This window comes from Chiloscyllium punctatum, chromosome 45, assembly GCF_047496795.1.
Source record: "Chiloscyllium punctatum isolate Juve2018m chromosome 45, sChiPun1.3, whole genome shotgun sequence".
NCBI classification, from domain to species: Eukaryota; Metazoa; Chordata; class Chondrichthyes; order Orectolobiformes; family Hemiscylliidae; genus Chiloscyllium; species Chiloscyllium punctatum.
The window spans coordinates 58,362,988-58,375,574 of NC_092783.1; the positions used below are offsets into that span (position 1 = coordinate 58,362,988).

At 44.8% G+C, this 12,587-nt stretch overlaps 1 protein-coding gene across 3 annotated transcripts in view; it reads left to right on the forward strand.

The window, feature by feature from the left end:
- Positions 1–3,377: 3,377 nt before the first annotated feature.
- LOC140467472 (cyclin-dependent kinase 18-like) overlaps positions 3,378–12,587 on the forward strand; it is a 129,735-nt gene continuing 120,525 nt past the window's right edge. Inside the window, exon 1 of one of the 3 annotated variants that reach the window (XM_072563876.1) lies at positions 3,378–3,573. The gene's annotated coding sequence lies outside the window, so the exon portion shown is untranslated. Of the gene's footprint in view, positions 3,664–12,587 lie in introns of all 3 variants that reach the window. The other 2 variants (XM_072563875.1, XM_072563874.1) reach the window with 2 other exon arrangements.

The following is a 12,587-nucleotide window of genomic DNA, read 5'->3' on the forward strand; positions in this document are numbered from 1 at the left end:
CAGTCCTTTGATCCATGTTTGGCTTTGTTCCAGCAAGGTTGTAATGAGGTCTGGAGGAAACTCAAACTGAGCATCAGTAATTGGGTTATTGCCAAGAAAGTGCCCCTTGATAGTACTGACAGGAGTTCCTTCCATCACTTTGCTGATGTTTGGGTTGATCATTGGGACTGTCAAAGCTATCAAAACTACAAAACAAAAGTGCGGAATTTAAAAGCATGTGAAATTTCCATATTTACTTCAGTTGAATTTTGTTCCGTTTTCATCTTGGCCAAAATTTATTACTCAAGTGAAATTGGAACACATTATCTAATCATGAACAAATTGCTATTTGTGGAATCTTGCTGTGCGCAAATTGGCTGTTTCTGCTGTTTTCCTTGAATTACAGTAGCGATTACAATTCTAAAGTACTTAATCAGCTGTAATGAGCTTTGGGACACACTGAGGTCATGAATAGTGTCCCATGAGTTGTCTGGGTTTGATCAGCTCACTGCACTGTATGAGCTACTGTGCATGGGGAACATTACCATTCTCTCTCAGTGTAGGAAACCATTCTCTGCTTGGTATTGTACGGGGGAGGAAAACCATTCCTTGTCTAACTAGACGTGGCTCATACGGTTAACTAGGTATAGTTAATTCCAGCTGGCTGCAGGATACATTGATTGGATAGACCTGATTGCTACAGAGAGTCTGGGGAGGATCACCACCTCAATGACTGACTCCTTTGGTGCTGTGCCATAATGGGGTAGAAGATTCTAGGTTCGATGGTCCATGTATTAATGAATTACACAACACCATTTCTTCATGTGTGATTATGGTGGTCTGCTGTACACTGCTGAATCAGTGTTATGGGGATTTAGGAACATTGAAGGGCCTAAACAGGAACAGGCCATTCAGCCCCTCAAGCCTGTTCCGCGATTCATTGAGGTCAAGGCTAACCTGTAGCCTAACTCCATATATCTGCCTTTGGCCCTGATCCCTTAATACCTTTGCTTAACAAAAACATTATCCATCTCAGATTTAAAATTAACAACTGATGCAGCATCCGCTGCCATTTGAGAAACCACTACCACCCTTTGTGTGCAGATGTGCTTCCTAACATTTCTCCTGAACAATCTGGCTTTGATTTACAGACTGTTCCCCTAGGTTGAGAATTTTCCAGCAGTGGCAATAATTTCTCTTCAGCTATCCTGTCTTTTCCTGGTAATATCTTGAAGACTTCAATCAGATCATCCTGGAACCTTATAACTTCCAGAGAAAACAAGCCTAATTTGTATCGTCTCCCGTCATAATGTATCTCCTGAAATTCTGGTATCATTCTTGTGAATCCATGTTGTGCTCCTTGGATTTGCTGTGAAAACACAGTCTATCAAATGCAATAAGGAGCTGTTCTGAAGAGGGGTCACTGCATCCAAAATCTTAACTCAGCTTTCTGCTGCCAGGCCTGCTGATTGAATGATTGATTTATTTATTGTTGTCACATGTACAGAGATACAGTGAAAAGTTGTTTTGAGTGTTATACAGGCAGATCATACCATAAAAACTACATCAGAGTAGCAGAACAGAGTGTAGAATACACAGAGAAGGTGCAGTGAGAGAGGTCAATATTAGCATTTGAGAGGGCCATTAAAAAGTCTGATAATAGCGGGTAAGAAGCTGTTCTTAAAGCTTTTTAAATAGAATCTCTACAGTATGGAAACAGGCCATTTGGCCCAACAAGTCCACATCTACGTTCCGAAGAGAATCCCACATAGACTCATTCCCCTACCCTACTACTATACATTTTCCCGGACTAATGCACTTAGTCTACATATCCCTGAGTACTATTAGCATGACAATTCACCGGACCTCCACATCTTTGGACTGTGGGAGGAAACCAGAGCACCCGGAGGAAACCCACGCAGACACGGGGAGAATGTGCAAACTCCACACAGACAGTTGCCTGAGTCTGGAATTGAACTTGGGTCCCTGGCGCTGCGAGGCAGCAGTGCTAACCAGTGCCACCCTGTTCAGATGTGTATTCAAACTTTTATATTTTCTGCCCAATGGAAGAGGGTGATGCCGGTGATCAGCAACTTCTGATTTTGTTTCTGATTTCTAGTTCTTTGATTTTTTTGTAACAAGTTCAAATTGGTTAATTAATTGCTATTTAGGCAGTCAGATCAGAGCAAACATTGGTTATACACTAATAACTAGCACTTGCTAATACAGTGCCTTTAACATGATAAATCACCCAGGACACATCGCTGAACAGAAACAATTGACACTGAACTGGATGAGAAAGTATTAGGAGAGGTGACTAAAATCTGGTTGGACGGTGTGTTCACAGAAAGTTTGAGAAAAGCAGAAAGGTTTAGGGAGGGAATTCAAGAGCTCAGGATCCAGGAAGGAATCAAAGAATCCCTATAGTGTGAGAATAGACCCATTCGGCCCATCAAGTCCACACTGACCCTCCATACCCACACCATCCCTGTAACCCTGCATTTCCAATGGCTAATCCACCTGGCCTGCACAATTTAGCATGGCCAATCTACTAAACCTACACATCTTTGGACTGCTGGAGGAACCCCGTGCAAACATGGGGAGAAATTGCATACGGTACGCAGGCAGCTGCCTGAGGGTGGAATCAAACCTGGGTCCCTGGCACTGTGAGACAGCAGTGCTAACCACTGCGCCACCCAGGGAGGGAGCACAATAGTGAAAACTGGTGATGCACAAGAGGTCAGAATGAGAGGGGTGCAGAGATCTTGGGAGGTGTAGGACTGGAGCAGAGTGGAGGAAAAAGCCATGGAGGGATTCAAAAATAAGGATGTGAATTGTAATATTGAGGCACTACTTGGGACTAGGAGATGAATTAGGCCTAGCGGGGGGGGGGGGGGGGGGGGGGGGGGGGGGAATGGTGAGTGGGTACAAGTGATGGGTGAATGGGAGCTCTTGCGAATTAGAACATGGCAGAGATTTGGATGAACTTTAAAGTTATTCATGAAAATATGTCCCTGAGACACGGACATGGCTAAAATGAGCTAGGACAACAGAGTCTTGTCTTGAGAGTCAAACAACCCTGTCTACATTTTTGCCAGCACACGGGAGGGGGCTGGGGACACTGTCCCCTCTGTCTGATGTGCTGCTCATGTTCTGACCCCCCCTTCAGTCTGTGTTGATCATTAAAAGAGGCTGCTTCTGCCTGACTTAGAGACATCAAGCAGCCTGAGGCACAAGCAACCGGGAGCACTGCGGACATTTTGAGAAAGTATCAATGTGGCGGGTGGTTGGGGGGGGGGGGGGGGGGAGATGAATTAAAAATAGACCCAAAAGGAACATTGCACAGGATCAGCGTGGAACGAGGCAGCAGCACTGTGAGAGGAGGCAGGATTAAACAGCCTGGGGAATGTGGAGAGACTGAGGAGAGGCGGAGTCAGGACTAACATCAGTTCTCAGTGTTGATCTGATCTGTGCTGTAATCAGACCATGAAGTATGTGTTCCTATGATGCTCTCTCAGGGAAGCTTCCAGGCAGTAAGATCCAGTATTACTGAACCACAACTAGCTGAAACCTAGTCTCTACTCGTTAAAGTCTGTAAGTGGCTGTTTATTTTTCAAGAAGTATTTCTGCTTGGAATATTCTAGAAGTAATTTTGCAACACTTTCTTGATCCTGTGACACTGCTGTAAGTATCTGATGATTTATAGAAATCACTGTAATTAAGAAAACCTGCAACATGACTGCTTAAAATGTTTAGTATTCCTCAAACACTTGTGCCACAGCAGTTGCTGCTATGGTGCAGGGAATATGCTTTCCTGTGTCTTATACAAGGAGATTAGTCAGTAAGATTTAAGTATATTGCAAATACTCTCCTCAGCCCTCCCTCTGGGACTAATACACATAGCAGCGCAATGAAGGGAGAGGTTGTGTGGTTTTACTGCTGAATAAGGGACTGTAAACAATGGCCATGAAATCTCGGGGATGTGGTATCTCACAGAACGCTGAGGACTGGCAGCTGTAGGATTTCTGCAGCAAAGGTGCAAGAGTCTTGTTGACTTTACCTTTGCAGGGGAAATCTGAAACTCTCTTCCAAAAAGAAAATGCTCTGGAGGCTGAAGGATCAAACATGACTTCAAAGCTAAAGTTAATGGGTATATTTTTCCTAGGCATGGGCTCTAAGTCAGGTGGATGGAGTTTAAGATCCAGATCAGCCGCAATCTAATTGAATGACAGAATGGGCTTCAGAAACTGAGTGATCAATTTCAGTGCTTATCACTCTGTAACAAACCCAGGAATTGCTGGAGAAACTCCGCAGGGCTCGTAGCAACTGTGGAGAGAAATAGTTAATGTTTTGGTCTGGTTTGGCGTTTCTTCTGTTTTCATATACATAGTTTTGGCACAATTAGATTAGATTCCCTACAGTAAGAAAACAGGCCCTTCGGCCCAACTGACCCTTCGAAGAGTAACCCAACCAGACCTATTCCCCTACCCCCTATATTTACCCCGAACTAATGTACCTATCAAAATGGGCAATTTAGCACAATCAATTCACCTAACCTGCACATCGTTGGATTGTGGAAGGAATCCAGAGCACCCAGAGAAAATGTAACACAAACTCCACACAGACAGTTACCCGAGTCAGGAATCGAACCTGGGTTCCTGGCGCTGTGAGGCAGCCGTGCTAACCACTGAGCCACCATGCTGCCGCAACATGCAAGGTGAATTCACATCATGGTCCACTGACCATCCATCCTGAGACCTGTCGCTTTAGAAAGGTGATGGGATGGGTCCTAATGACAGGAGGTATAAAATTCAGACACTCAAGAAGGCACACCTGGATGCTTCTAGGGCACCATCTTGAATGGGAGTGTGGCTCAGGGTTTGAGTGGGTGAAGAGGTGTACCAGCTGAAGGAAACATGTATATTTTCTAATCAACCACTTTGGAGATGCTATTTCACATGTCTGGAGTAGGTAGGACTTGAACCTGGTGTCACCTGGCTCACAAGGAGGGGCATTACCACTGTGCGACAAGACCCTCCTGAGGAAACCTGGAGATATATGATTAAGATCCCCTGGTTGCAACTGAGAGGTTAAAATCAGGAGGGATGACTGAATATGAAAAAACTGAGGGGTGACCTGAAAGGCATCTTTAAGATTATGAAACGGTGGGCTAGCAGAGATGTGCCAAAGATGTTTTCACATGGGAAAGTCCAAAACTAAAGGTTGTAAGACTAAAATAATCAGTAAACAGTTAATTTAGGAGAAACCTCTTTGAGAACTGTTAGAACTCACTACCGAAAGGAGTGAGAGATACAGACAGTAAGGATGTGCTTAAGGAGCAGATGGATAAACACACGAGGGAGAAAGGATTGGAAGGATAGTCTGATGGGGTGAGACATAGGATACTCACATGGAACACAAACACCAGCACAAACTAATTGGGCTGAATGGCCTGATTCAGTGCTGTAAAAACTTTGTATATTTGAGTGAGACTAAATTCTGTTTTCCTCCTCAACTTTTCCGGAGATCCTGTCCTCTACTGGAACACAGTACCACAACTAACAGACTCATTTCAGTTCTTTAGCCAATTGTCTTGCATGTGAATCCAGCATGGTTTGTGACAGCAGCTATTCGACAGTGTGTGGCATCACAGTAGAGCCTTTTCCCCTTGAAACAGAAGTGTTCATTCAGTGACCTGGAGCAGGGACTGTGGCTGATCTATTTCCCCAAGTGAGGGAATGTATTACCACAATACTTCCTTATTTCCCAAAAGAGAAATAAATATGATTCCTGGCTGTTTGGCTCAATGGAACAGTACTCTTCCCCTTTGAATGAGAAGTGGTTAGGTTCAAGTATCATTCCAGATGTTTGAGAAGCATATGTTGGCTAACATTTCCAGTTCTGAAAATGTGTTGCTGGAAAAGCGCAGCAGGTCAGGTAGCATCCAAGGAGAAGGAGAATCGATGTTTCGGGCATGAGCCCTTCTTCAGGAATCCTGAAGAAGGGCTCATGCCCGAAACTTCGATTCTCCTGCTCCTTGGATGCTGCCTGACCTGCTGTGCTTTTCCAGCAACACATTTTCAGCTCTGATCTCCAGCATCTGCAGTCCTCACTTTCTCCTATAACATTTCTAGGTCTAAGGCTTGTGGGTCGGGGAGGGGGTGTGGTTGGGGGGAAGGTAGCCGGGAAAGCGATAGGTGGATGAAGGTGAGGGAGAAGGTGATAGGTCAGAGGGGGCAGTGATTGACGGGTCCAGGGGGCAGTGCCGAGTTGGAAGCTTGGGATTGGGATAATGTGGGAGGAGGGGAAATGAGGAAGCTGTTGAAATCTACATTTATCCTCATTTCCCTATCACCTTCTCCTTCACCTTCATCCACCAATCGCTTTCCCAACTACCTTCCCTCCAACCCCACCCCCCTCCCAATTGTTTCTCAGCCCCAACCCACAAACCTCATTCCTGATGAAGGGCCTATGCCTGAAATGTCGATCCTTCTGCTCCTCAGATGCTGCCTGACCTGCTGTGCTTTTCCAGCACCACACTCTTGACTCTGATCTCCAGCATCTGCAGTCCTCACTTTCTCCAAAGATTTCCAGGTGGCATGGTGGTTCAGTGGTTAGCACTGCTGCCTCACAGCGCCAGGGACCTGGATTTGATTCTACCCTCAGGTGACTTTCTGTGTCTGCGTGGATTTCCTCCCACAGTTTAAAGATGTGCAGGTTAGGTGGGTTGGCCATAGGAAATGTGGAGCAATAGAGTGGGAACCAGATTGTGGGTGGGTGAATGCTCTTCAGAGGGTTGGTGTGGACTAGATGGGCTGAATGGCCTCTTTCTACACTGTAGGGATTGTGGTATGAGGCATTAAACCAAAACCTCATCTGTAAAAAATCCCATGACACTATTTGAAGAACTTCCCCGATTGACCCAGCCACATTTATGCGTGAACAGGTACCAGTCTTTATCCCATTGCTGATTTTGGGAGCTTGCTGTGTGCAAATCAGTTGCTGCATTTCCTCCATTACAACAGTGATGACACTTCAGAAGTGCTCCATTGATTGTAAAGAGAGAGCCTAAGGTGGGGAAAGGTCCTATGTAAGTGCAATTAGTTTCTTCATCCTCTTATCTCAACTTCCCTCCATCTCCTTCCAATCAGAAAGATGTTGTGAAATATGAAAGGGTTCAGAAAAGATTTACAAGTATGTTGCCAGGATTGGAGGACTGGAGCTATAGGGATAGGCTGAACAGACTGGGGCTGTTTCTCTGGAGCGTTGAAGGCTTATAGAGGTTTATAAAATCATGAGGGGCATGGATAGGATAAATAGACAAAGTCTCTTCACTGGGGTGGGGGAGTCCAGAACTGGAGGACGTCGGTTTAGGGTGAGAGGGAAATATATAAAAGACAGGTAAGGGGCAACGTTTTCAGACAGAGGGTGGTACATGTATGGAATGAGCTGCCAGAGGAAGTGGTGGAGGCTGGTACAATTGCAACATTTAAAAGGCACCTGGATGGGTATATGAATAGGAAGGGCTTGGAGGGATATGGGTCAGGTGCTGGAAGATGGGAATATTGGGTTGGGATATCTGGTTGGCATGAGCAAGTTGGACCGAAGGGTCTGTTTCCATGCTGTACATCTCTATGACTCTATTACTCTATAATCCTGGAGTGGGTACTTTCAGTGCAATGGATTTTCAATAAATTAATGTGTATTAAGTGCAATGAAGCCAAGCCAGGTAAATGGGGCTGAAGTATCAAACAGCCATTGGCTAATTGAATGGGCTGGACAAATCTGAGGGCTGAATGGACTGTGTTACTTTTGAATGAACACTTTATGAAGGTTGGAAGGGAGTTGCATTATACACTTTACACTGTACCTAGGTACAAGTGACAATATTAAATAAATTTAAACCTAAATCTGAATCTCTCAGCCTCTATGTGTCAGTTACTTAAACATTAAAGCCCCACAACATAGACAAAGCCCAGTAATAGCACACAGCAACAAAATGTATCTGTACAATATGATTTGAAGCCCATATAAATGAAGTTTTGTTTCATTTCATATTACAAAGAGCTTCTCTCTCCCGTTGCATCATATTTAAATGTTTGCCCTGTTACTCTCTGACAGAGAAATTCCTCGGAACTGTAAAAGCAGGCCATGGCTAGCAGAAACAATAATTCTTTTCCAAACTATGCGTTTACGTAACCAATGGCAACACTCATACTGCTTAGCAACCGATTGAAAAATTACGATTGGTTAAAACTGGCTCATTTGATACATGTATTCCCATATGTTGTTTGCAGAATCTATTCCTGGTCTCAGTTGACTAAATGAGGGGGGGATGTTTTAACAATGAGTGAGTGGGTGGGATTGGTTACGGACGAGAGAGCTTAAATAGGTTCAATTTGTGATCCCATCTGGAGGCTGAATCCAACTTGCAAACATCTGAGTTTTACTCAGATGGGACAAGAACTGGGCAGCTGAACCCCTTGGAGAGTTACTGCTTGAAATGTCTTCATGTGGATGGAAAACATAGATGTAATTTGCCTTAAATGCAGCTACCTAGGGTTCCCAGGCCTTGGGAAAACACAGCAGCTGTAGTGAGGTGAGGGAATCATTGGAAAGCATACCCAGGCTTGAGCTGAAAGTGGCAACTACCATTCTCACCACACAAATGCCAGGCAATGACCATCTCCAATAAGAGATGTTCTAACCACCTCTCCTTAACAGTCAATGGTGTTACCATCACTGAATCCCCCACTATCAACATCCTGAGGGTGTCTCACCATTTGCAACTCCTCAGATACTGAACCAGTCCGTGCTCAAATGCAATAAGACCTGAACAATATCCAGGCTTGGGCCGACGAGAGGCAATTAACATTCGTGCACACAAATGCCAGATAATGACCAGCACCAAGAAACACTCTAGCCACTGCCCCTTGACATTCAATGGTATTACTATCACTGAATCCCCCACTGTCAACATCCTTAAGGTTACCATTGACCAGAAACGGAATTGGACTCACCACATAAACACAGTGGCTTTGTGTCAGAGACTGGGAATACTGCAGCATGTAACTCATCTCCTGACTCCCCAAAGCCTGTCCATCATCTACAAGAGACAATTCAGGAGTGTGATGGAATATTCCTCACATGTTTGGATGGGTGCAGCTCCAAAAACCCTCAAGAAGCTTGACATCATCCAGGACAAAGCAGCCTGCTTGCTTGACACTATATCCACAAACGTCCACTTCCTCCACTACCGACACACAGCGATCATCAACAGTGTGTATGATCTACAAGAGGCACTGCAGAAATTCACCAAACATCTTTAGAGAATATTTTCCAAACTCACCACCCTTTCTGTCTAGAAGGACAAGAGCAGCTGATACAAGGGAACACCACCATTGATGTCCCTCACTCACCATCCTGACTTGGAAATATATCACTGTTCCTTTAGTGTTGCTGGGTCAAATTCCTTGAATTCGCTCCCTACAGCACTGGACTACAGTGATCAAGAAGGCAGCTCAACACTACCTTCTCAAAGGCAATTAGAGACAAGCAATAAATACTGGCCTAGTCAGTGATGCCTTCATCCTATGAGTGAATAAAAAATGTTGAAATTCAATCCAGCACTTCTTGTGGGCCAGAAGGATCAGATGGCTCCTGCCCCTTACCCCTCCCCAGGGTCCCACACTTATCACACAAATTCCCAATCCCAGAGGGCCCTTAGAATCAGAATGGCCTGGTCCGCCAGCTTCCTTCAGATGCCTCCAACCCAACTGGTAACCAAGTGTAGAAGCAGAGAAGGACCAATACTATGGGGTTAAACTTCCACAGCTTGCGGGGAAACCCAATTCCATGCTACCACGTCTCCCAACTTCCAACATTAAAATTTAGCTAAGGAATTAATATAGATTTGTTGTACAGAGTTGTTTGTGCAATCTATTCCTGCTCTCTGTTGACTAAATGGGGCAAGTTTTAACAATGTCACTGAAAGTAAGCATGCTGCAATAGGCTATGAAGATGGCAAATGGTATGTTAGGGCCTTCATGGTGAGACGGTTTGAGTACATGTGTAAGGATGTCTGCTGCTATTGTTCTGGGCCCTTGGTGAGATGATACCTGGAGTACTGTGGGCAGTTTTGGTCTCCTTATCGAAGGAAGGATGTTCTGTCTGTGGAGGGGAGAATACTGAGATACAGGCTACTGGACTAGACGGGATTGAGGTTTACAAGGAGGAGACGTTAGCAATTCTGGAAAGTTTGAAAATAGGGCTGGATGGGATTTATCCTCGGATTCTCTGGAAAACCAGGGAGGAGATTGCAAAGACTTTGGCTTTGATTTTTATATCATCATTGTCTACAGGAATATAAGAGATAGGATTTATAATCATCTAGAAAGGAATAAGTTCATTAGGCGAAGTTAACATGGTTTTGTGACAGGTAGGTCGTGCCTCACAAACCTCATTGAGTTCTTTACGAAGGTGACCAAACAGGTGGATGAGGGTAAAGTGGTGGATGTGCTGTATATGGATTTCAGTCAAGCATTTGATAAGGTTCCTCATGCTAGGCTATTGCACGAAATACGGAGGCATGGGATTGAGGTGGATTTAGCAGTTTGGATCAGAAATTGGCTAGCTGAAAGAAGACAGAGGGTGGTGGTTGATGGGAAATGTTCATCCTGGAGTTTAATTCCTAGTGGTGTACTGCAAGGATCTGTTTTGGGTTCATTGCTGTTTGTCATCTTTATAAATGACCTGGATGATGGTGTAGCAGGATGGGTTGGTAAACTTGCAGAAGACACTAAGGTCGGTAGAGTTGTAGATCATGATGAAGAATGTTGTCAGTTGCAGAGGGACATAGGTAAGCTGCAGAGCTGGGCTGAGAGGTGGTGAATGGAGTTTAATGTGGAAAAGTGTGAGGTGATTCACTTGGGAAGGAGTAACAGGAATGCAGAGTACTGAACTAATGGTAAGATTCTTGGTAGTGTAGATGAACAGGGAGATCTCGGTGTCCATAGATCCCTGAAAGTTGTCATCCAGGTTGATAGGGTTGTTAAGTAGGCATACAGTATGTTAGCTTGTATTAGAAGAGTGACTGAGTTTCAGAACCATAAGGTCATGCTGCAGCTGTACAAAACTCTGGTGCAGTCACACTTGGAGTATCGCGTACAGTTCTGCTCACTGCTTTGTAGGAAGTTGTGGAAGCATTGGAAAGAGTTCAGAGGAGATTTACTAGAATGTTGCCTGGAATGGAAGGAAGGCCTTACAAGGAAAGGCTGAGGGACTTGTGGCTGTTTTTATTAGAGAGAAGAAAGTTGAGAGGCAATGTAACTGAGACATATAAAAAAATCAGAGGGTTAGATAGGGTGGACAGTGTGAGCCTGTTTCCTTGGATGGTGATGGCTAACACAAGGGGACATAGCTTCAAATTAAGGGCTGATAGATATAGGACAGATGTCAGTTTCTTTACTCAAAGAGTAGTAGAGTCATGGAACACACTGCCTGCAACAGTAGTAGACTCACCAACTTTAAGGGCATTTAAATAGTCATTGGATAAACATATGGATGAACATGGAATAGTTTAGGTTAGATGGGCTTCAGATTGGATTCTCAGGTCGGCGCAACATCGAGGGCCAAAGGGCCTGTACTGCACTGTAATGTTCTATGTTCTATGAGGTAGTGCAACTAAAGGTTCACCAGACTGATTTCTGGGATGGCAGGACTGATAAATGAAAGAAGACTGGACCCCCTAGGATTATATTCACTGAAAATTAGAAGGACTGGAGAGATTACACAGAACACCGTAAAATTCTAAGATGACTAGACAAGGTAAATGCAGGAAGGATGTTGCTGATATTCGGGGTCACAGATTAAGGATATGAGAGAAGCTATTTAGGACTGAGATGAGGAGAAATGTCTTCACCCAGAGAGTAGGAGAAAGAGAGGAATGCAAATGCTGGAGATCAGAGTGTGGTGCTGGAAAAGCACAGCCGGTCAGGCAGCATCCGAGGAGCAGGAGAGTCGACGTTTTGAGCATAAGCCCTTCATCAGAATTGTGGGTTAGGGGTGTGCCAAGGGAGCTGAGAGATAAATGGGAGGGGGGTGGGGCTGGGTGGAAGGTAGCTGGGAAGACGATAAGTTTATGGAGGTGGAGAGTGATGCTGATAGGTCGGAGCAGAGGGTGGAGCGGATAGGTGGGAAGGAAGATGGACAGGTAGGATAGTTCAAGAGGGCGGAGCTGAGTTGGAGGGTTGGATTTGGGATAAGGTGGCGGGAGGGGAGATGAGGAAACTGGTGAAATCGACATTGATTCCATGTGGTTGGAGGGTCCCAAGGTGGAAGATGAGGCATTCCCAGGACTTGTATGTCCTTGGTGGGGTGGGAGGGGGAGTTGAAGTGGTCGGCCACAGGGCGATGGGGTTGTTTAGTGTGTGTGTCCCAGAGTGGAATTCTCTGTCACAGAAAGAGTGGTTGAGGCCAAAACATTGAATGTTTTCAAGAGTTAGATGCAGCTCTCAGTGCTAAAAGGCTCAAAGGTTACAGGGAGTAAAAAGGAACAGTGGACTGAGTTTGATGATCATTCATGATCATATTGAATGGCGGAGCCATTT